General features: G+C 42.7%; 1 non-coding gene across 1 annotated transcript; it reads right to left on the bottom strand.

Annotated features, from left to right (window-relative positions):
• Positions 1-257: 257 nt before the first annotated feature.
• On the bottom strand, positions 258-332 carry Trnar-acg (transfer RNA arginine (anticodon ACG)). Its single transcript has one exon. It is a non-coding gene; the product is annotated as a tRNA-Arg (tRNA).
• Between the last annotated feature and the right edge of the window lie 24,004 nt (positions 333-24,336).

Below are 24,336 nucleotides of genomic sequence, written 5' to 3'. Positions count from 1 at the left end.
TACTCTAACATGGACGCTGCCCTCTACCTTCTTCCCCACTCTTAACAGCAGATACACACTGCTGTGACATCCCCTACAACTTTTTGGATGTGGTAGACTACTACAGTCAATGCAGCTCTGTCAGGTTAAAGGAATGCTATCCTTGGAAGCTGGGCATCACTCCGTGTTGTCACGGAAAGAGTCCATGGGTTTTACTACCGGGTACTCTACCAGGAAAATAAGATTTATTACTCAAGCTTCGTGGCAGATTAAAACTGTGCGCCGGACCGAGACTCGAACTCGGGACCTTTGCTTTTCGTGGGCAAGTGCTCTACCAACTGAGCTACCCAAGCACGACTCACGCCCCGTCCTCACAGCTTTACTTCTGCCAGTACCTCGCCTCCTACCTTCCAAACTTTACAGAAGCTCTCCTGCGTGAGTCGTGCTTGGGTCCCTCAGTTGGTAGAGCACTTGCCCGCGAAAGGCAAAGGTCCCGAGTTCGAGTCTCGGTTCGGCACACAGTTTTAATCTGCCACGAAGTTTCATATCAGCGCACACTCCGCTGCAGAGTGAAAATCTCAATCAAGATTTATGACTGTTTGTGAATATTTAACAATAACGCAGCAACAGTTTACATCCATTGTCGATACGCTCTGTCATCTTTAAATACAGAAATGTTAATTCTACTGTATAATAAGAGCGTGGTTTCTCGAGACAACACATATAAATAACATTTTCCCGTTTGTTCTTGACGTGTCAGGTTTAGTGAAAATATAACTTTTTCTACTTCCCCATCAATAGGATAGGAGCTGGGGTGCATTGCTCTAAGTGTGAAGGTCTTCCAAGACAGCTTCCGAAATACAAGCTAGCCTACAGTGTAGTGCAATTAATGCCAGAAAAAATAGGCACCGCCAAGTATAATGTGTTACTTCGCCCAGTAGAGAGAGAATACCTGTCACACGTAACTGCAGTTTCTATATAAGGTAAGTAATAACTGTCGGGCAATTGCGAACCTACCTTGAGCACTTTTTCAGTTAATTATGACGAAACGAAATGAAGTGTTGGCCTCCTTACGCCTCCACTTCGCCGCGCGACGGTTGAGTTATTACAGAGGCGAGAGTTGGGCGGCGAATCGTGAGTAACGAAAAGTTCGCCAAGTTCAGTAAACTTACGCGGCTTCCTCCCTCCGGAAAACTCTAAGTTGCCCCACTCCCCTTTCTCTTTCGTTAACTTCATCGTCACAATGTTCCCGGCTGTGTAAAATTACTGAGCAGTTGCCGAAAGGTAGGTGAGTGTAGTATGTAAATTAGTACATGAACGTCATTATAATTGGGTGAACCCTAGTTAAGATGACTAGCAAGCAGAAGACGTCCCACGCAAAGAAAAACTGCTGAAACTTTTTGGATGTTCACTGAATTACGTTATCTTCATACACTCATCACTTCAATCTAAACATCTCTCCAAGTGTTTCAGAGTCGTTGCTGATCAGATATTCCTAGCACTTCAAGGTCAGATTAAGTTCGTTTCCTTTAATCAAACTCACTGCACAGGAATGTCATGATTTCTCTGACTGGTAGTCTACTTCATATCGGTACGTCTGTTTCACGTTTTAACATAGTGACATTGTACCCTGCGTTTTAGATACGTTGATCACTGTTGACATTTGTGTTTAAGTCGTAGCTTTACTAGAATCAGTAAACTCGATAAAATCCAGAATGCCGGGTGCCACATAGTTCGGCCACTGGACTAACTGCCACTCCTCAACGGGGAGTATGAAGGGCAACGTATGACATCCTCAAGTCAGTCTACCCGTCATCAGAAATTATCAATCCTTTATGGAGTTTCAGTAATCATTTTCTAAAATTTAATTATGGACCCCAATATCCAAAATTGTCAACAAACTAAATTTTATTTCTGAGGACATAATCGGATTGTAATCCGATCCTCATGACGCGTTAATAAATCATTAACATTTGTAACGAATGTGAGCAGTACCCAAGTGTCCTCAACGATATTGAGTAAACAATGATTCGTGTAGTGAATATTCCCTCAACCTTTCAGTTTTATCTCTAATGTCAACTATGATACACTGATCAGCCAAAACATTATGATCACTGAACTCAGAGAGACTCAAGATCAGGTGGCACGGTAAGGGAAGCATATAAGCGGAGCAGATATGGATGGGGATTCATTCTAGGGACGAAGGAACATCTGTTGCGAAATCCACTGTCAACAGTGATAAAACGCAGATTGTTAGCCCTATGCCCCAATGTTGGGGTGCAAAACCACATACCCGACCTAGTTGCCTTAGTGCGAATGTGCGATGTAATCCAGGTCCGTGGTACTTACTACCCGGTTGGGATTCCACCCGATCTTGTTGTTTACGTACCAGAATCATGTTGTTGTTGTTGTTGTTGTTGTTGTTGTTGTTGTCTTCAGTCCTGAGACTGGTTTGATGCAGCTCTCCATGCTACTCTATCCTGTGCAAGCTCCTTCATCTCCCGGTACTTACTGCAACCTACATCCTTCTGAATCTGCTTAGTGTATTCATCTCTTGGTCTCCCTCTACTGTTTTTACCCTCCAATGCTAAATTTGTGATCCCTTGATGTCTCAGAACATGTCCTACCAACCGGTCCCTTCTTCTTGTCAAGTTGTGCCACAAACTCCTCTTCTCCCCAATTCTATTCAATACCTCCTCATTAGTTACGTGATCTACCCATCTAATCTTCAGCACCACATTTCGAAAGCTTCTATTCTCTTCTTGTCCAAACTATTTATCGTCCATATTTCACTTCCATACATGGCTACACTCCATACAAATACTTTCAGAAACGACTTCCTGACACTTAAATCTATACTCGATGTTAACAAATTTCTCTTCCTCAGAAACGCTTTCCTTGCCATTGCCAGTCTACATTTTATATCCTCTCTACTTCGACCATCATCAGTTATTTTGCTCCACAAATAGCAAAACTCCTTTACTAATTTAAGTGCCTCATTTCCTAATCTAATTCCCTCAACGTCACCCGACTTAATTCGACTAAATTCCATTATCCTCGATTTGCTTTTGTTGATGTTCATCTTATATCCTCCTTTCAAGACACCATCCATTCCGTTTAACTGCTCTTCCAAGTCCTTTGCTGTCTCTGACAGATTTACAATGTCATCGGCGAACCTCAAAATTTTTAATTCTTCTCCATGGATTTTAATACCTACTCCGAACTTTTCTTTTGTTTACTTTATTGCTTGCTCAATAACCTGAATCATACCACATTGTATGAACTACATTCGTCTCTGAGCCATCAGACCACTAATCTGAACCTGATGGATCACATATGAGAACTGCCAGGCGACACACCCACAAACCGGCAGCAGCCTCTAATTAAGAGGAATTGCATGTTCTTTGCACACACATCTGATTCCATATGCGTCCACAAATCAACTACCCCCTTACCGAATCCAGGTTATGCAGAATAGCTGCTGTATTTCATTCCACATGTGGACCAACACGATATCAGACAGATGGTCAAAGTATTGTGGCTCATAAGTGTATAAGCCCTTTGCCCATATACTGCTGAGTAATTAATTTCCCAACTGTATTGAGGCGACCCTTCACAACCTCCTTCCGTGTATTAACCTCTTCATCTCAACGAAATCCGAAAATTATAGGGGCAGTGTATGTTCTCAAAACCATCAAATGACGTTTGGTGTCGTTTTGCCGCTGATGTAATTGTTCATCTACATCTACATCTACATTTATACTCCGCAAGCCACCCAAAGGTGTGTGGCGGAGGGCACTTTACGTGCCACTGTCATTACCTCCCTTTCCTGTTCCAGTCGCGTATGGTTCGCGGGAAGAACGACTGCCTGAAAGCCTCCGTGGGCGCTCTAATCTCTCTAATTTTACATTCGTGATCTCCTCGGGAGGTATAAGTAGGGGGAAGCAATATATTCGGTACCTCAACCAGAAACGCACCCTCTCGAAACCTGGACAGCAAGCTACACCGCGATGCAGAGCGCCTCTCTTGCAGAGTCTGCCACTTGAGTTTATTAAACATCTCCGTAACGCTATCACGGTTACCAAATAACCCTGTGACGAAACGCGCCGCTCTTCTTTGGATCTTCTCTATCTCCTCCGTCAGACCGATCTGGTACGGATCCCACACTGATGAGCAATACTCAAGTATAGGTCGAACGAGTGTTTTGTAAGCCACCTCCTTTGTTGATGGACTACATTTTCTAAGCACTCTCCCAATGAATCTCAACCTGGTACCCGCCTTACCAACAATTAATTTTATATGATCATTCCACTTCAAATCGTTCCGCACTCATACTCCCAGATATTTTACAGAAGTAACTGCTACCAGTGTTTGTTCCGCTATCATATAATCATACAATAAAGGATCCTTCTTTCTATGTATTCGCAATACATTACATTTGTCTATGTTAAGGGTCAGTTGCCACTCCCTGCACCAAGTGCATATCCGCCGCAGATCTTCCTGCATTTCGCTACAATTTTCTAATGCTGCAACTTCTCTGTATACTACAGCATCATCCGCGAAAAGCCGCATGGAACTTCCGACACTATCTACTAGGTCATTTATATATATTGTGAAAAGTAATGGTTCCATAACACTCGCCTGTGGCACGCCAGAGGTTACTTTAACGTCTGTAAACGTCTCTCCATTGATAACAACATGCTGTGTTCTGTTTGCTAAAAACTCTTCAATCCAGCCACACAGCTGGTCTGATATTCCGTAGGCTCTTACTTTGTTTACCAGGCGACAGTGCGGAACTGTATCGAACGCCTTCCGGAAGTCAAGAAGAATAGCACATACCTGGGAGCCTGTATCTAATGTTTTCTGGGTCTCATGAACAAATAAAGCGAGTTGGGTCTCACACGATCGCTGTTTCCGTAATCCATGTTGATTCCTACATAGTAGATTCTGGGTTTCCAAAAACGACATGATACTCGAGCAAAAAATATGCTCCAAAATTCTACAACAAATCGACGTCAGAGATATAGGTCTATAGTTTTGCGCATCTGCTCGACTACCCTTCTTGAAGACTGGGACTATCTGTGCTCTTTTCCAATCATTTGGAACCCTCCGTTTCTCTAGAGACTTGCGGTACACGGCTGTTAGAAGGGGGGCAAGTTCTTTCGCGTACTCTGTGTAGAATCGAATTGGTATCCCGTCAGGTCCAGTGGACTTTCCTCTATTGAGTGATTCCAGTTGCTTTTCTATTCCTTGGACACTTATATCGATGTCAGCCATTTTTTCGTTTGTGCGAGGATTTAGAGAAGGAACTGGAGTGAGGTCTTCCTCTGTGAAACAGCTTTAGAAAAAGGTGTTTAGTATTTCAGCTTTACGCGTGTCATCCTCTGTTTCAATGCCATCATCATCCCGTAGTGTCTGGATATGCTGTTTCGAGCCACTTACTGATTTAACGTAAGACCAGAACTTCCTAGGATTTTCTGTCAAGTCGGTACATAGAATTTTACTTTCGAATTCACTGAACGCTTCACGCATAGCCCTCCTTACGCAAACTTTTACATCGTTTTTGAAGGTCACAGGGCAGGGGAGGGTGAGGGAAGGTAGAGGCGAGTAAGCGGTCGTCCAACGGAAAACACGACTTCTATGCAGTGCAGTCAGAAGACGCTTTGAACAGTTTCTTATTGCTGTAACAAATTATTCCAAAATTAAGTAAATGATCAGATGACATCAAACATGTATTACAGTGGAATGTGGTACTCTGACGTCATTGTCATGATGCATTGTGACTGTACTGTATGAGAACCATATAACCTTTTATGGGCATTATCACGAGTGCAACATTTCCATTGGCGTTGGTGGACACTCTTCGTGATTTTGTCGCAAATGTGGCGTTGCGCGGCAGCTCTTTGACATGCCGCTGGCACGTGAGAGCGGGGGGCAGCCACGACAACGACCACACATAATAAGGAAGGGTGCTGGATAAAGAGACATTATCGCTGTGAAGCTCCTCAATGCGGAGCATTGAAATTATTCTATAGTAGCCATAAAAAATCATTCGAAACTATAATTCCCCCACACGTAGGATTTTAAGAACTTTACTAAAATACACTCCTGGAAATGGAAAAAAGAACACATTGACACCGGTGTGTCAGACCCACCATACTTGCTCCGGACACTGCGAGAGGGCTGTACAAGCAATGATCACACGCACGGCACAGCGGACACACCAGGAACCGCGGTGTTGGCCGTCGAATGGCGCTAGCTGCGCACCATTTGTGCACCGCCGCCGTCAGTGTCAGCCAGTTTGCCGTGGCATACGGAGCTCCATCGCAGTCTTTAACACTGGTAGCATGCCGCGACAGCGTGGACGTGAACCGTATGTGCAGTTGACGGACTTTGAGCGAGGGCGTATAGTGGGCATGCGGGAGGCCGGGTGGACGTACCGCCGAATTGCTCAACATGTGGGGCGTGAGGTCTCCACAGTACATCGATGTTGTCGCCAGTGGTCGGCGGAAGGTGCACGTGCCCGTCGACCTGGGACCGGACCGCAGCGACGCACGGATGCACGCCAAGACCGTAGGATCCTACACAGTGCCGTAGGGGACCGCACCGCCACTTCCCAGCAAATTAGGGACACTGTTGCTCCTGGGGTATCGGCGAGGACCATTCGCAACCGTCTCCATGAAGCTGGGCTACGGTCCCGCACACCGTTAGGCCGTCTTCCACTCACGCCCCAACATCGTGCAGCCCGCCTCCAGTGGTGTCGCGACAGGCGTGAATGGAGGGACGAATGGAGACGTGTCGTCTTCAGCGATGAGAATCGCTTCTGCCTTGGTGCCAATGATGGTCGTATGCGTGTTTGGCGCCGTGCAAGTGAGCACCACAATCAGGACTGCATACGACCGAGGCCCACAGGGCCAACACCCGGCATCATGGTGTGGGGAGCGATCTCCTACACTGGCCGTACACCACTGGTGATCGTCGAGGGGACACTGAATAGTGCACAGTACATCCAAACCGTCATCGAACCCATCGTTCTACCATTTCTAGACCGGCAAGGGAACTTGCTGTTCCAACAGGACAATGCATGTCCGCATGTATCCCGTGCCACCCAACGTGCTCTAGAAGGTGTAAGTCAACTACCCTGGCCAGCAAGATCTCCGGATCTGTCCCCCATTGAGCATGTTTGGGACTGGATGAAGCGTCGTCTCACGCGGTCTGCACGTCCAGCACGAACGCTGGTCCAACTGAGGCGCCAGGTGGAAATGGCACGGCAAGCCGTTCCAAAGGACAACATCCAGCATCTCTACGATCGTCTCCATGGGAGAATAGCAGCCTGCATTGCTACGAAAGGTGAATATACACTGTACTAGTGCCGACATTGTGCATGCTCTGTTGCCTGTGTCTATGTGCCTGTGGTTCTGTCAGTGTGATCATGTGATGTATCTGACCCCAGGAATGTGTCAATAAAGTTTCCCCTTCCTGGGACAATGAATTCACGATGTTGTTATTTCAATTTCCAGGAGTGTACATTACTTCACTGCCACACCTAATGTGCAGTACGTTACACACAGTAATATCTGTAGCACTTGACATGCAACATTACGACAATCGATTTATGAAAGAAATCATTCGTCACAGTGTACAACCCCTAGGCTTATTTCGTAAGTAAAATATCCCTTATATATGTGTGGGCAGGTGATTGGTCGACAATAGCAGCTGGTGTGGTAATTGAGAGAGACTATGTGCGTACATATAACACCAGCAACTCACTTAGTCGTTGATGTGATGCTGCTGTTCACGAGAATGTTTTATGTCAGTATCTGCAATTCACAATTTGCCATGTTGGTGGCTCAACTGACAACTATAGTAAGTGTTTTTAGTGGCACAGCATTGAAACTACTGAAATGTGTGACGACATATAGTTTATTATTAAAAGAAGATCTGCATTCGTCTAGTTGTTACGCTATGTGATATGTTTCACTGCTGGCAAGATATACCCTCTAAGTGATAATGTGAAGAATGCATCCAACAACATTGTGCAGGGTGTTATACAACATTACCTTTGTGTTAGCTCCAATTTGGATGATTCCTTGGCATCATATGGGCGGAATTACATACATGATGAATTGAGGATTATAAAAAAAAAACTGTTAAATTTTGTGATATGGCAAGTGGCTTTTATGGAGGAAAAATGATCATGTATTAAAAAATTTACATACATGAAAAATGTAATTATTTGTGTTATGAAGAGTTACAATATTTGTGTGGTTTCTTTTGTTAATAGCAGAGCGTGGGTATTCAGCTGTTATGAGTGTAGAGGTCTAAATTTATCTCAATTATTCAAAATGACAGTTACAATCGCATTATTTGTTTTGCCACCAACTGGCAAAATACATAATGCGATTGTAACTGTCATTTTGAATAATTTATTGTAAGTAAATTAATCGCTGTTTATCTCCATTCAACTATGTTGTTAAAAACTAAATGTATCTGTATATGAGATTAAGTTGTAATGTAAAAATGGATGAACATCAACAGATGTAATGTACATCTATGGACAAACAATTAATTATAATTTCAGAAAAGTTGGATAAGAGAAAGAATTTCACCAATTTAGCAAGTCAATAATTAGTCCACCTGTGGCCATTATGCAAAAAGTTAGTAAGCCTGGTATTTAAATATAGAGTTTATAGAGCCACATCACACAAAATTCTGTCCAATTAGCTCATTACATCGTCAAAATCCCAAAATATGTGAAGGGTACTGCCCACAATGTTACAAATTTTCTTAATTGGTGAGAGATCTGAGGACACTGATGGCAAAGGTAGGACTTAGCGAGAGCGAAGACTAGCAGCACAAATTGCCGCCGTCTGTGGGCGGGCATTATCTTGCTAAAATGTAAGCTCAGGATGGCATACCATGAAGGACAACTGAGTGGGACAGTGTCTATCGTCGACATACCACTGTGCTGCAAGGGTACATGGATGAGAACCGAACAGGTCCTGCAATCAAATGAAATGGCGCTCTAGACCCTCACTCCTGGTTGCTGGGCCACATGGCAGCCGACAGTCAGGTTGAATTGTGAACTGTGAATTGTGGATTATTCGTCTCACAAGTTTATCCGTCTCATAACGCACATATGCTATTCATTTCGTTAGAATACAGGGGACACATCAAAGTATAGTAGTGCAATTTCACTGATATAAAACTATAGTTAAGAAAATGGAGTTGTATTTAAACATCAGTGTAACTTTTTTGTGAAAAGTATTCGCATAACAAGACACCTACATCGTGATCAAATATACAGTTCATCATTTATGAAATCTTCAGCTAATTAGTTACTTCACTAAAGCAGAGTATAATGTAGCTTTCTTTTCAGTGAACCTAGGTTCATACTCAGAATGTTCTTAGCTTTCAGTCTGTTGTAAATTTTTATTCCTCTATAGTGGGAGTAATCCCAAAGAAAGCAGGCGTTGACAGATGTGAGAATTACCGAACAATCAGTTTAATAAGCCACAGCTGCAAAATACTAACACGAATTCTTTACAGACGAATGGAAAAACTAGTAGATGCCGACCTCGGGGAAGATCAGTTTGGATTCCGTAGAAATTCTGGAACATGTGAGGCAATACTGACCTTACGACTTATCTTAGAAGAAAGATTAAGGAAAGGCAAACCTACGTTTCTAGCATTTGTAGACTTAGAGAAAGCTTTTGACAATTTTGACTGGAATACTCTCTTTCAAATTCTAAAGGTGGTAGGGGTAAAGTACAGGGAGCGGAAGGCTATTTACAATTTGTACAGAAACCAGATGGCAGTTATAAGAGTCGAGGGACATGAAAGGGAAGCAGTGGTTGGGAAGGGAGTAAGACAGGGTTGTAGCCTCTCCCCGATGTTATTCAATCTGTACATTGAGCAAGCAGTAAAGGAAACAAAAGAAAAATTCGGAGTAGGTATTAAAATCCATGGAGAAGAAATAAAAACTTTGAGGTTCGCCGATGACATTGTAATTCTGTCAGAGACAGCAAAGGACTTGGAACAGCAGTTGAACGGAATGGATGGTGTCTTGAAGGGAGGATATAAGATGAACATCAACAAAAGCAAAACGAGGATAATGGAATGTAGTCGAATTAAGTCAGGTGATGTTGAGGGTATTAGATTAGGAAATGAAAGTAGTAAAGGAGTTTTGCTATTTGGGGAGCAAAATAACTGATGATGGTCCAAGTAGAGAGGATATAAAATGTAGACTGGCAATGGCAAGGAAAGCGTTTCTGAAGAAGAGAAATTTGTTAACATCGAGTATAGATTTAAGTGTCAGGAAGTCATTTCTGAAAGTATTTGTATGGAGTGTAGCCATGTATGGAAGTGAAACATGGACGGTAAATAGTTTGGACAAGAAGAGAATAGAAGTTTTCGAAATGTGGTGCTACAGAAGAATGCTCAAGATTAGATGGGTAGCTCACATAACTAATGAGGAGGTACTGAATAGGATTGGGGAGAAGTGAAGTTTGTGGCACAACTTGACCAGAAGAAGGGATCGGTTGATAGGACATGTTCTGAGGTATCAAGGGATCACCAATTTAGTATTGGAGGGCAGTGTGGAGGGTAAAAATCGTAGGGGGAGACCAAGAGATGAATACACTAAGCAGATTCAGAAGGATGTAGGTTGCAGTAGGTACTGGGAGATGAAGAAGCTTGCACAGAATAGAGTAGCATGGAGAGCTGCATCAAACCAGTCTCAGGACTGAAGATCACAACAACAACAACAACAACAACATAGTGGGAGTATGAGCATATAAGTTTAAACCATGAGCAGAGGGCATAAAATTTTCTTTATTTCTTGTTAGTGTGATCAATCTTTAAATAATTCTAGATTGGTATACAAAAATGATAATATCATAGATACGTATGGAAGGTACTGTTAATAATTTGAGAGTTTTAAATAATGGGTGACATTATTTCCTTGGATGCATTGCAAATATGTTTCTAATAACTCTTTTTTGTAATTTTAGTTTGCACATTACGTTGTTCAAATTCTCCCAAAAAACAATACCATACCCTATAATTGGCTAGAAGTAGCTACAGTACACTATGTTTCTTGTGTCCATGTCAGTGGCACTTGCGAACACTTGCTTTGCAAATGCAACGCAACATGATTTGTTTACTAGGTACTCCACATGTTTGTTCCAATTTAAATTCTTGTCTGAGTTTAATCCTAAAATATTCATAGACTACATTTCTTCTAGATTTTGGTTTTAACACTAGAACCGCTGATATTTGGACATACCTAGAACCGCGGCTGTGTCACTAATGACCCGCGATCTTTTCCTTTATTTCCCCTATGTCAATGGGTTATTGTTACTGCCAATGAATCTATTGTTAGAAGCACTAGGAAATTTAGAATGAAATTAACAAAAATAAACAAGGTTTACATAAATTATAATTTCATATTTTAAAACTTACATGTATTTGCTGAGTGTTTTTACTGGCTACCGTTACATAATGAACACAAATAATAGTCTTTTGATGTACATTTGTTGCACACAGTTTCCTTGGAGATGTGACACTTTACAAATGATTTTTATCCTTCACAGTTAGACTTTACAAGGCAACGTGTTCGCTTTTTTTGTCTGTCAGGAATATCTTCAGGTCTGACAGGGACGCTAGTCTTTCTAGTCGCCGCGTACTTCTCAGCAAGCACCTCCCCCAGCTGCAGGATGAAATCCCTGCTTTTCAATTTTTTATCATTTAGAGAATTGAACAATACCCGCGTATTCAGCCCAGCCAAATACAGCAAGTTGTAAAATGTGTGAACAGGCCAACGTCCCGGTGGTGCTTTGGAAGAGTATTTGTGAGCCATTTGGTCGACCAAGTCCACTCCATATTTAGAACAGTTATAAAACGTAACTGTATCTGGCTTCTTTTTTATGCCATCCTCAATCGTCACATAAGAGTGAATAGTGCTCAGAATCAGGACATTCTTGTTGCTCTTACCCTGATAAACAGTCAGTATGGTATTATCTTTTTTCAACAATACTGTGTTGTATAACTGTTCTCTTGCCTTCTTGATACAGACTGATATTTCCCTGCCAGATCGATTTATTGTGCCCACAAGACTCGTAGAATTAGCTTTCAGTGTCTCAGAGAGCGCTAAGGAGGTGAAAAAATTGTCACATGTGATATTTATTCCTTTGTTGAGGTAAGATTGCATCAATTTTTTTACAACAAAGTCACCAAGACGCTCATCACTCCGCCTAGTTTCATCCTTTCCTAGTTACGGTATAGCATTCACAATATATTCTGAGTCTTTATCTACCGCCAGCCAATACTTTTCCCCGTATTTGTCCGGTTTTGAGGCCATAAACTGCGTGAATCTGCAACGGCACTTTGAAGGAAAAAGCTGTTCGTCGATTGTTATATATGGACCCGTTATGTAGCGGAACTGTGCATTCGCGATGAACTCATTCCAGATTTCTGATACCAAAGCAAACTTATCTTCTCTTAGTCGTTCTGATCTTGTGGATCTAATGTCAAATCTGAGATAACGCATTATCTCTCTGAATCTGTCACGAGCCATTGTTGATTGCACAAAATTATTTCCCCACTTCACTGACCACAATGTGTCTAGTTCTAAGCTCTTAGCTCCAATAGCAACACGGACGTACAATATAGCTACAAAAGCTTCCAATTCTTCAATTTTTACAGTCCACTCAACTGAAGTCAGTACACGACGTGCTTCAGTTTCAGTACATTTTACAAAATGTTTCAAAATTTTGTCCGTTATCATTAGATGCAATGCACTGTAACAGGTCTCATTCACGTTTCGTTTTGCATGCGGAGATGGTCCTGTCCTATCTTTGAAAACATTCTTTTGTCCATATCTTCCAGCTGAACAGTCACTTATTACCCCAACTTTCCAGGTTGTTCCATCAGGTGCTACAATATCGCTACCTGGAGGAAACTGAAGTAGTCCAGAACCCTGGGCATTTTGTTGTCCACGCCGACCCTGAGGACATCCACTTCCTCGAGTTGACTTAGTCTTTGTGGCAGCTGTTCCTGTAATAGTAGTTATACGTATTGGAAAGCGATTTAATATTGAATATATTGGGTAATATTATAACAAAAAAACACCTTCATAAATGTAATATATAACTTGTAAAAATTAAACACGAAACAAAGTATAAACGTAAGTGTTGCAGTTGAAATTAGTGTCTATGCAACATATACATAAACAAAAATTATTATAAAACAAACACATAAACAAGCATACCTTTCTCATCAGCATTCAGTAAAACCTTCTCAGGAGAAACATCGTCTTCTGATGAAGAATCCGGAACTATTGGCGATGGAAATTCTTTCTCAGATAAAGACTCCAGCGGTTCGCCCTCAGATTCATTATCTAAAATCTCATTTAGAGCATTTATAATGTCCTCTTCCGTGCGTAGGAATTTGATCATAATATATTCGTAAGTTACAAGCACTATCTATACACAGAGAATGCACTACTGAACCCGTTTTCGTGGTACAAAACTCTGAGTTCGCAATATCTGCATACAAGGGCAGACTTGTTCGAACCTCTCTCCCTCTCGTCCCCTGCTAAAAACTGGAACGTCAGCCGGAAGTGAAGTGAAAACGAGTTTTGCGATTGTTGACCAAACACACACTAACAATAGGCATGAAGCTACATGAAAAATGCGATTGTTATAGCGACTGCGCCAGGCGGGTCAGAACTGACCCTTCCGCAGTTATCTTCATATTTCTCTTTTTTGTTTTTGCTACAAAATGTGAAATGAATTATAATCACTAATTACCTTATTTCACAAAATGTCACAGAAATATAACACTCTAGGCAATAATACAAAAGAGTGACAAACAAAAGAATTACCAAGTGGTTCACGAGTGACCCAGCTGCGGTTCTAGTGTTAATGGTTTATGATTATTGGGACGTTCAGGATTAAACCATTGAGATGATACTGTGTTTCCAAATTATATATTGTAGTGATGGTACAGACAGCGATATACACTGGCTCATGCTACCCCATTAATACAGATGTGTAATCTGCAAATGAAACTGATGGGGCATTAATGTAGAATACAAACAAAATACATTCTTGGATAGAGCCCTGAGGGAAACCAAGTGTTACTGCCTTCCATAAGTAAGAATAATTTTTTTGCATTTATAGGGCAGCCATTTTTTGTTTCCTGTTGCACAGGTATGAAGTAAGTCAATGTAGAACATTATCCTTAAATCCATACCTGTCAAGTTTATGGGAACGAAGGGCATGAAAGGTCACAAAAAATTCCTTGAACTTTATTCTTATTGGCTAATGATGTGCTAATCTTGTCAAAAAAACTTAACTGCTTCTGTTGTGTTTTTTCCACGCTGGGAGCTAAATTGATTTATCAAAATAACCATCATTCAATAAAATTTTGAATCTCCATGGCAGCAGCTACTTCGAATACTTTTTACAGGACTGGAAAAAGAGGTATGGGACGGTAATTTCCTTTATCCTCTCTTGATCCTTTTGTGAACAGCGGCTTTACTTCTGCAAATTTTAACACCTAGGGAAACGCTTATGTTCAAAAGATGGGTTTCTTACAGCAGGTTCTTGGTGTTCTATTATTTTAGGCAAAAATTTGAAACCTTCTGGGGGAATTCCATCCTAACCTCCAGAATTATTTTTTGGCGTTAGTATAATATTTTCTACTTATATTGCTGACTAATTTTAAATTTTGTGACCCATTCAGCCATTTGCTCTAGTCTGAAGGGACATACTTTGTTGTCCTAATCTGCAGCATTGTCTTCTGAGTTGTTTACATTAATGAAGAATTTTTTGAATGATTCAGAAATTTGAGTTGGATTTGCAACAACCTCATCTTCAAGCCTGATTTTACATATTTCATGACTAGAGGATGTAATACCTAATTCAAATTTCACAACTGGCCACAATACTTCTCATTTATTCTCATGTCTGAAAATGAAACTGTTATTTTCCATTTGCTTTGCTGCCTTACAACTCTCTCAAATATAATTTTGTATTGTCTAACTTATTCAACAAAGTCAGCATTTCTATTGTACCTTATTTCATAACATAGCGGTCTTTTATTACCAATAGAGATTGTTATATCTTTTGCAACCCATTTCAACTTTCACTCACTTTATTGAAACAAGGTTTTGGTGGTAACGTTTCACGGAAAATATTTAAAACACTACTTAAGAATGCTTCAAAATTTGCATTATTTGAAATATTTTGTTCAAAGTGCCATTCTGTCTCATTCAGCTTATCATGAAATGAAATCACATTTTGCTCATTAAGGTTCGTTTTAACGTAGACCTTTTTACACATAACTCTGTTACTTCATCTCAGGTCACTGAATAATGCTAAATGATCAGAAACTCTTAAGTACAAGCAAAAACGTAATTCTCTAAAATATTGTCAATACATGTAGTTGACTGAGTCAACGAACTTTGACACTTCGCCATTTTCATTCAACGCATTCATGTTGAAATCAGCATCAACTACAATTTTTTTTCTTTATCTCTTTGCTGAATTGTTCAAGTAAAAACTGAAATTTATGTAGAAAATGCTTAGTTGTGACATTTCCTGGGATTGTATAAATCGACATTATAAGAGCATTGAGGTCCCTTAATTAGACACAGCAATATTCACAAATAATTTTCCTACAAGAGCTGGTAGCTAATTTTAAGTTTTCGATTTTTTTAAAGATTTTTCTTTTTCCTTCACTTATGGGGTGTTGATTTAAATAAATTAATGTAATATTTTTAAACTCAGACAAAACATTTTGAAGTTCATATATTTTAGAGCTTTTGTCGCTCTGACGTTCAGCATTTAATCTATTTACACACCAGTGCGTTATGTGTGTTCTCCCAGTTCTGTTTATAATTTTAGATTTATTATTGGTTGGAAGTCGTTCAGGTTTGTTAACATCCCCATCAGCACTTACTAGTTTCCCTTATTTCATATGATATGACAAGTACCAGTGAACATTTTGCTAAGTGTTCTGGAACACAATCTGTTAAAATGTGAATCATCTTCCCCCAGACATTTATTTCCTGAGAATTTATTGGGGTGCATAAATACGGCTCCTAACCTGTTACAATGCTCCTTGATACTAGAACTTACTCTCGTTATGTATTTTTTGCTCACAAATCTTCTGCATATTATGCTGATTATTACAGTCGTAGACCATTGTAGAGGCGTCTTCCCGTTAGAATCATGTTTCCTGAATCACTGGCGATTTCTTCCTCGCTGCTGCTTCAAAGAAAATTTTTCCCCATTTGTAGGAATACAGCTTTGTTGTTCCAGCTCGATTCGTGTCTTGAAGTTTCTTTTGAGCGTAATATATTATTGAGGTGTTTACTCATTTTCTGATGCTTGGTTCCTCGGTATACATCAACTTTTACAATTGGATCTTCGATGTTTTTCACCATACTATCGCCAATAACGAGAAACACCCGTTTTGACAGTATTTGTTTCACTACCACTCTGCTTATTCACTTTTTTCTGTCCATTTCTACATTCATTGATTTATAGTCTTCAAATGGTTCAAATGCCTCTAAGCACTATGGGACTTACCTTCGGAAGTCACCAGTCCCCTAGACTTGAACTACTTAAACCTAACTAACCTAAGGACATCACACACATCCATGCCCGAGGCAGGATTCGAACCTGCGACTGTAGTAGCAGCTCGGTTCTGAACTGAATCGCCTAGAACCGCTCGGCCACAGCGGCCGGCTTTACAGTCTTAATTTTGCTCCAAAACTTCTACACTTTCTTTTGAAGGGTGAGAAATTGTATCACTCCGCCGATTCCTGCCTTTTTTTGCATTAACAAAGTTTTGCTCAATTTCTTGCTTATGGTCAGCAACAATTGTCGTTTCCACGCAACTAAAGTTCCCTTGACGTTTCAGGTTTCTATTTTTTTTCCGCAAATAAGCGTAATTTTCTTTTCAAATCGTCTACATCAATAGCACTTTTATAATTTCACTTCCGACTACAGTGCTGATGCTAAACAAGCGTTTCCATGTTCTAAGGGGTCTCAACACGACCATTATAAATCGACATTAATAACTTTTAAACATACTTTGGCGCCCTTTTCATGAAATTAAAAGTTGAACTTAACTCACAGAATTCCTTTAACTATACGTTTTTGCTACTTCTTACACGACGCACTGTTTATTTTATTCTTTTTCGGTAGTGATGCGGCTCTGCACACTACACCCGGCGCCATCTTGCTCGCAGAAAATGGGACTGAACTCCCGGCGCCCTTGCGCCTACTACCATTGACCTATGTTCGCCAAAAAGCCCGTTTGCAGTGTTTTCGGGCACATTCGGCCTGGAATCTCATTGCGTGGAACAGAATTGTCTTCAGTGAGGATTTCCGCTTCGAATTAAGCCCCGAAAGACCACCGAAGATGTGTCTGGAGATGCCGCAGTCAGCAGGCGGATATTCTCACCACTGTCTGATGCTGTTTACATAAACTGTACTCGGAATGTCCACTGTCTGTACCAGGTTGTAACATTCAAGTAAGTCCACTAACTTTCTTTTGTGTCTGGAGAGTAAAATGTTTTTCTCAGGGACAGTATCTATCACTGTTAACTCTTGTAACTCTTGGTGGCCAAACCATGTAGAGGCGTATGATTTTGTCTATTACAATATTCCAGTATATCAACTACTACTCTGAAGGAAGGATTTAATTTGATATAGGTGGCCACCCCTGCAAAATATCTCCGCGTGATGGATGTGGAAATTGTACCTGTTATTTTTGAGCTTGGTGAGGGAAGAAATATCATTCAGATCGAAGAACCTTTTTCTTTTTCACTCAGGTCAGAACTGCATTGGAAGCTGTCTACAAAACATTGGCAAATAAAAATAGGGAGCAGTTTTAAATGAATAGACTGTTTTTTTTTCGTAAGAATTCTCAGCAAACACGTTTATCAGAGTTGGTAACTTCTGGAGAAACACAACAGATTCTTTTTTATAAAATATACGAACGCACCTGAGGAAGGAAACATAAAAAGTTAAGAACAGTATTCAAAAAACAGTAGAAAGTGGTCAGCTATGTGATATACATCGATGTCTCTCCCGAGAGTTGTCACGCGCATTTTATCTGATGTTTCGGTACATATTTGCTATTTCGTTTTTGCATTCTGTTACTGGAGTCAGGGCAAAGAATTACTGCTCCTCACGTCTATCATGCGACGTCCCCTGTCAGCAGAAACGGTCGGTTTGTTTATAGTAACACAGATAATTATTTTTAAAGGGTAATTTTTCGTACCGATTCTATAGAGCGATCCCGGATTAACCTAGTGCGATATTTGTTTTATCGATATGTATTAACAGGGACAGTAAAAACAGCAAGAGTAAACAGCAATACAGAACGACTCGTAGCGCTGCGTGCTTGGTAGTAGCAGTCACTGCAGTTGTTCTTCGAGTTTTACTGACCCTGTTAGTGCCGCGCGGAGTGGCCGCCCGGTTTGAGGCGCCATATCACGGATTGCGCGGCCCCTCCTGCCGAAGGTTCGAGTCCTCCCTCGGGCATGGGTGTGTGTACGCTGTTCTTAGTATAAGTTAGCCTACGTTAGTTTACGTAGTGTGTAAGTCTAGTGACCGATGACCTCAACAGTTTGGCCCCTTCAGAAGTAACACACATTTCAACTTTTTTTTTTCATCCTGTTAGTTCATATCGCTAAAACAAATATAGCGCTAGAGTAAGCTGGGGCCGCTCTATCAAATGGACACATAAAATTTCACTTTAAAAGAATTTTGTTTGTTGCTGGAAAGAGGTGATGAGCAGTATTTATTTGGGCCGACTCCAGCTACACAGCGCAAAAACGAAATTGTAAATATCTTCTGAAACACCAGACAATATGAGCCTGACGACTTCATAGGGTATGTGTACCTACACAGTGAGCGTAGCCTACTGTACATGTTCTCAACATCAAACCGGGATAGTCACGTGATTTTGGGACGACGCTGCTTGTCTTCGAGTTGTGGAAATAGCGAAACAAGGGTATTACACCTATTCACCTTGTTTTTATATACGTTTCTGCACGTTTAAGATTTAGTAATAGCTATGGTGCAATATTGTAATTGTTACGAATGTAAAGAAAAGTATGCGAAAGGAGGATCAGTTACTTTTCAAAGGTACGTATAACAAATGTATTATGTGAATAACGTATTGATATGAGGCACTTTATGTGCTGATAAACATCGAGGTACTCTATTACGAAGTTCTGTCATCTAGAGATAGCTTTTTGCGATTTTATGGCTATGTGGTTACGACAAAAGTGCTAGATAAATTTGCAAGTGTTTGAGTAAACTGCCAGTCAGTGTACACATAGCACAAATATGTGCTATGTCGATATGCAGATAAAATTTACACATGGCAGTCTAATCAATTTCCTTCAGTTTATACAGGTTCTTAAATCCTTGCGTGTATCTAAGTATTTCCTATACAATGTCATTGTAACGTAACGAAGTAGAACACAATCGATGCTTTCTTCACATGCAGGTGAACTTATACATTATCGTCTGAATAATATCCACCAAATTATGCAAGTTCTTACACGCTTGTGTGTGTCTAATTATTTATGCATGAGTTTCCTATACAGTATCACTGTAACGGAATTAATTAGAAGAGATTCGCTGTCACTTCTGTTATTACTCCAAAATTCGAGCAATGATGTTCAATTTTTTTATTTTTTGTGCTTACTGTATGGTTATACTTTTCTGATGAGATAGCAAAGAATGTTATACATACACTCCTGGAAATGGAAAAAAGAACACATTGACACCGGTGTGTCAGACCCACCATACTTGCTCCGGACACTGCGAGAGGGCTGTACAAGCAATGATCACACGCACGGCACAGCGGACACACCAGGAACCGCGGTGTTGGCCGTCGAATGGCGCTAGCTGCGCAGCATTTGTGCACCGCCGCCGTCAGTGTCAGCCAGTTTGCCGTGGCATACGGAGCTCCATCGCAGTCTTTAACACTGGTAGCTTGCCGCGACAGCGTGGACGTGAACCGTATGTGCAGTTGACGGACTTTGAGCGGGGGCGCATAGTGGGCATGCGGGAGGCCGGGTGGACGTACCGCCGAATTGCTCAACACGTGGGGCGTGAGGTCTCCACAGTACATCGATGTTGTCGCCAGTGGTCGGCGGAAGGTGCACGTGCCCGTCGACCTGGAACCGGACCGCAGCGACGCACGGATGCACGCCAAGACCATAGGATCCTACGTAGTGCCGTAGGGGACTGCACCGCCACTTCCCAGCAAATTAGGGACACTGTTGCTCCCGGAGTATCGGCGAGGACCATTCGCAACCGTCTCCATGAAGCTGGGCTACTGTCCCGCACACCGTTAGGCCGTCTTCCGCTCACGCCCCAACATCGTGCAGCCCGCCTCCAGTGGTGTCGCGACAGGCGTGAATGGAGGGACGAATGGAGACGTGTCGTCTTCAGCGATGAGAGTCGCTTCTGCCTTGGTGCCAATGATGGTCGTATGCGTGTTTGGCGCCGTGCAGGTGAGCGCCACAATCAGGACTGCATACGACCGAGGCACACAGGGCCAACACCCGGCATCATGGTGTGGGGAGCGATCTCCTACACTGGCCGTACACCACTGGTGGTCGTCGAGGGGACACTGAATAGTGCACGGTACATCCAAACCGTCATCGAACCCATCGTTCTACCATTCCTAGACCGGCAAGGGAACTTGCTGTTCCAACAGGACAATGCACGTCCGCATCTATCCCGTGCCACCCAACGTGCTATAGAAGGTGTACGTCAACTACCCTTGCCAGCAAGATCTCCGGATCTGTCCTCCATTGGGCATGTTTGGGACTGGATGAAGCGTCGTCTCACGCGGTCTGCATGTCCAGCACGAACGCTGGTCCAACTGAGGCGCCAGGTGGAAATGGCATGGCAAGCCGTTCCACAGGACTACATCCAGCATCTCTACGATCGTCTCCATGGGAGAATAGCAGCCTGCATTGCTGCGAAAGGTGGATATACACTGTACTAGTGCCGACATTGTGCATGCTCTGTTGCCTGTGTCTATGTGCCTGTGGTTCTGTCAGTGTGATCATGTGATGTATCTGACCCCAGGAATGTGTCAATAAAGTTTCCCCTTCCTGGGACAATGAATTCACGGTGTTCTTATTTCAATTTCCAGGAGTGTATTTTACTCGCCTATAAGCAGCAGAAGGGTAAATAAGGAAAAAGAGAAAATAATAACGGAAAAGAAGGTACTGCGAATCGCTTACCGTATTTACTGTAACAATTTCGTAGTTCCAACGCCATTGCTTTCTTCATGACACATCGGCCCAGTCTGCAGTATCACTGTAACGTAATTGATTAGAACAGAGATTCGACAATATGAATAAGTGCAACAGGAAACGTAAAAGATTGTTGTTGGCTGTCACTTCCTATCTAGCTACCTAAAACCCGTAAGCTGCTCTTTACATCTTTAAGCCAACTTCAGTTCCTACTATCATACTGTTAAGATGTCTGCAAAGAAGGTACACAAAGTTTCGCGGTACATTTGAAGGTGATCTGTCTGTAGTAGCGAAGTAATAACACTCAAATGAGGCTAAGCACTAAACGAGCTAAAATTCGCTGTCCCAAAATCACGTGATTTGATCTGCAGGGGATACTGCGGGCAGAATTGTCGTTATGCTCATCCGAGTGTTCACTCCATAGATAGTTATACTCTATGGACGACTCTTAGGTGATACAGCCTTTATATACAGTATATCTTTGATTCGCGATGTAAGCTAATAACGGATACCCTTTGCCTTACAAAGCACTGTACTTCTACATTCGTAAAATCTCTGAACTGTGTGGTCGTTTCGTGTTCCGTGACACCTCAAGGTGAAAACATATTTATTACGAAACTCTGGAGTCTTTCTGCTGGTACAAATTGTAAGTATCATTAGTGTTGTTTAAGACTTGTAAACCCAGTGCAGTATTACTATGAAAGTTGAAAGTTTTAAGCTTTCGCGTTCCAACCCTGAACTGGACAACCTGGCCAGACCGTCCCCCTTGCCATCCTCCGCCAATGGCGTCAGTGGATGCGGTGTGGAGGAGCACGTGGTCAGCACACCGCTCTCACAGTCGTTGTCGGGATTCTAGACCTTGCAACCGCTACTAATTGGTTGGCCTCACGAGGCTGAGTATTTCCAGTACCAGTCCTCTGACTAATGAGAAATTCCTGGCTGTACAGGTAATCGAACCCGGTTTCCCCCATAGCGGTCAGCAGCGCAGACCACTCGCCTACATATTAAGCTAGCAAGTGCTGATTACACCTAACCTGTAGCGAAATGAAACTCAAAACAGACAACTCGCTACAGCCAGCAAACAAAAATACAATGTAATCCATTCATACACCTGATGATGAGGATTTAAGTCCATGAAGCAGGTCGTGGAAGGGAATAAAAAGACACTAAAATAGGTAATTTTTTTATATTGCAGGGTGGCTGTAGTTAAATCTTCGCAGTCTGAGAAGGCTCCCATGAAAAGCGAGTGATATAGGACGGTGAAGCTCTTTGGAAACTTTTGTAAGAACATGTGGAAGACACCAATGACCGTAGCAGTCTGGTCCCTTCAATCCCATAAACCACATGTGGAAGAGAAATAATAAATAATCCGTTTAGAGAAACGCATTTGAATTTCCACATGAGAGGCTAACTTACACTCCTGGAAATTGAAATAAGAACACCGTGAATTCATTGTCCCAGGAAGGGGAAACTTTATTGACACATTCCTGGGGTCAGATACATCACATGATCACACTGACAGAACCACAGGCACATAGACACAGGCAACAGAGCATGCGCAATGTCGGCACTAGTACAGTGTATATCCACCTTTCGCAGCAATGCAGGCTGCTATTCTCCCATGGAGACGATCGTAGAGATGCTGGATGTAGTCCTGTGGATAGGCTTGCCGTGCCATTTCCATCTGGCGCCTCAGTTGGACCAGCGTTCGTGCTGGACGTGCAGACCGCGTGAGACGACGCTTCATCCAGTCCCAAACATGCTCAATGGGGGACAGATCCGGAGATCTTGCTGGCCAGGGTAGTTGGCTTACACCTTCTAGAGCACGTTGGGTGGCACGGGATACATGCGGACGTGCATTGTCCTGTTGGAACAGCAAGTTCCCTTGCCGGTCTAGGAATGGTAGAACGATGGGTTCGATGACGGTTTGAATGTACCGTGCACTATTCAGTGTCCCCTCGACGATCACCAGTGGTGTACGGCCAGTGTAGGAGATTGCTCCCCACACCATGATGCCGGGTGTTGGCCCTGTGTGCCTCGGTCGTATGCAGTCCTGATTGTGGCGCTCACCTGCACGGCGCCAAACACGCATACGACCATCATTGGCACCAAGGCAGAAGCGACACTCATCGCTGAGGACGACACGTCTCCATTCGTCCCTCCATTCACGACTGTAGCGACACCACTGGAGGCGGGCTGCACGATGTTGGGGCGTGAGCGGAAGACGGCCTAACGGTGTGCGGGACCGTAGCCCAGCTTCATGGAGACGGTTGCGAATGGTCCTCGCCGATACCCCAGGAGCAACAGTGTCCCTAATTTGCTGGGAAGTGGCGGTGCGGTCCCCTACGGCACTGCATAGGATCCTACGGTCTTGGCGTGCATCCATGCGTCCCTGCGGTCCGGTCCCAGGTCGACGGGCACGTGCACCTTCCGCCGACCACTGGCGACAACATCGATGTACTGTGGAGACCTCACGCCCCACGTGTTGAGCAATTCGGCGGTACGTCCACCCGGCCTCCCGCATGCCCACTATACGCCCTCGCTCAAAGTCCGTCAATTGCACATACGGTTCACGTCCACGCTGTCGCGGCATGCTACCAGTGTTAAAGACTGCGATGGAGCTCCGTATGCCACGGCAAACTGGCTGACACTGATGGCGGCGGTGCACAAATGGTGCGCAGCTAGCGCCATTCGACGGCCAACACCGCGGTTCCTGGTGTGTCCGCTGTGCCGTGCGTGTGATCATTGCTTGTACAGCCCTCTCGCAGTGTCCGGAGCAAGTATGGTGGGTCTGACACACCGGTGTCAATGTGTTCTTTTTTCCATTTCTAGGAGTGTATATTAATTGCGTACCACGTTTGCGTTCCAGCTTACAAACGTCGCTCAGTGTGACGACCATCTGATTCACGACAGCCTGGATCCACGTAGAATGTTCTACTGCTGTCTGAAACATGTCTGCAACGCGTGTTAGTGTCCCGTTGATAAACACTGCTCTCCAGGAAACCCATAGCCGTAAATGACACGGGCTTAAATCTGGTGATCTTGATTGCAAC

This window comes from Schistocerca serialis, chromosome 4 (genome assembly GCF_023864345.2).
Source record: "Schistocerca serialis cubense isolate TAMUIC-IGC-003099 chromosome 4, iqSchSeri2.2, whole genome shotgun sequence".
In the NCBI taxonomy this organism is placed as follows: domain Eukaryota; kingdom Metazoa; phylum Arthropoda; class Insecta; order Orthoptera; family Acrididae; genus Schistocerca; species Schistocerca serialis.
This window is presented reverse-complemented; position numbering and strand designations above follow the sequence as displayed.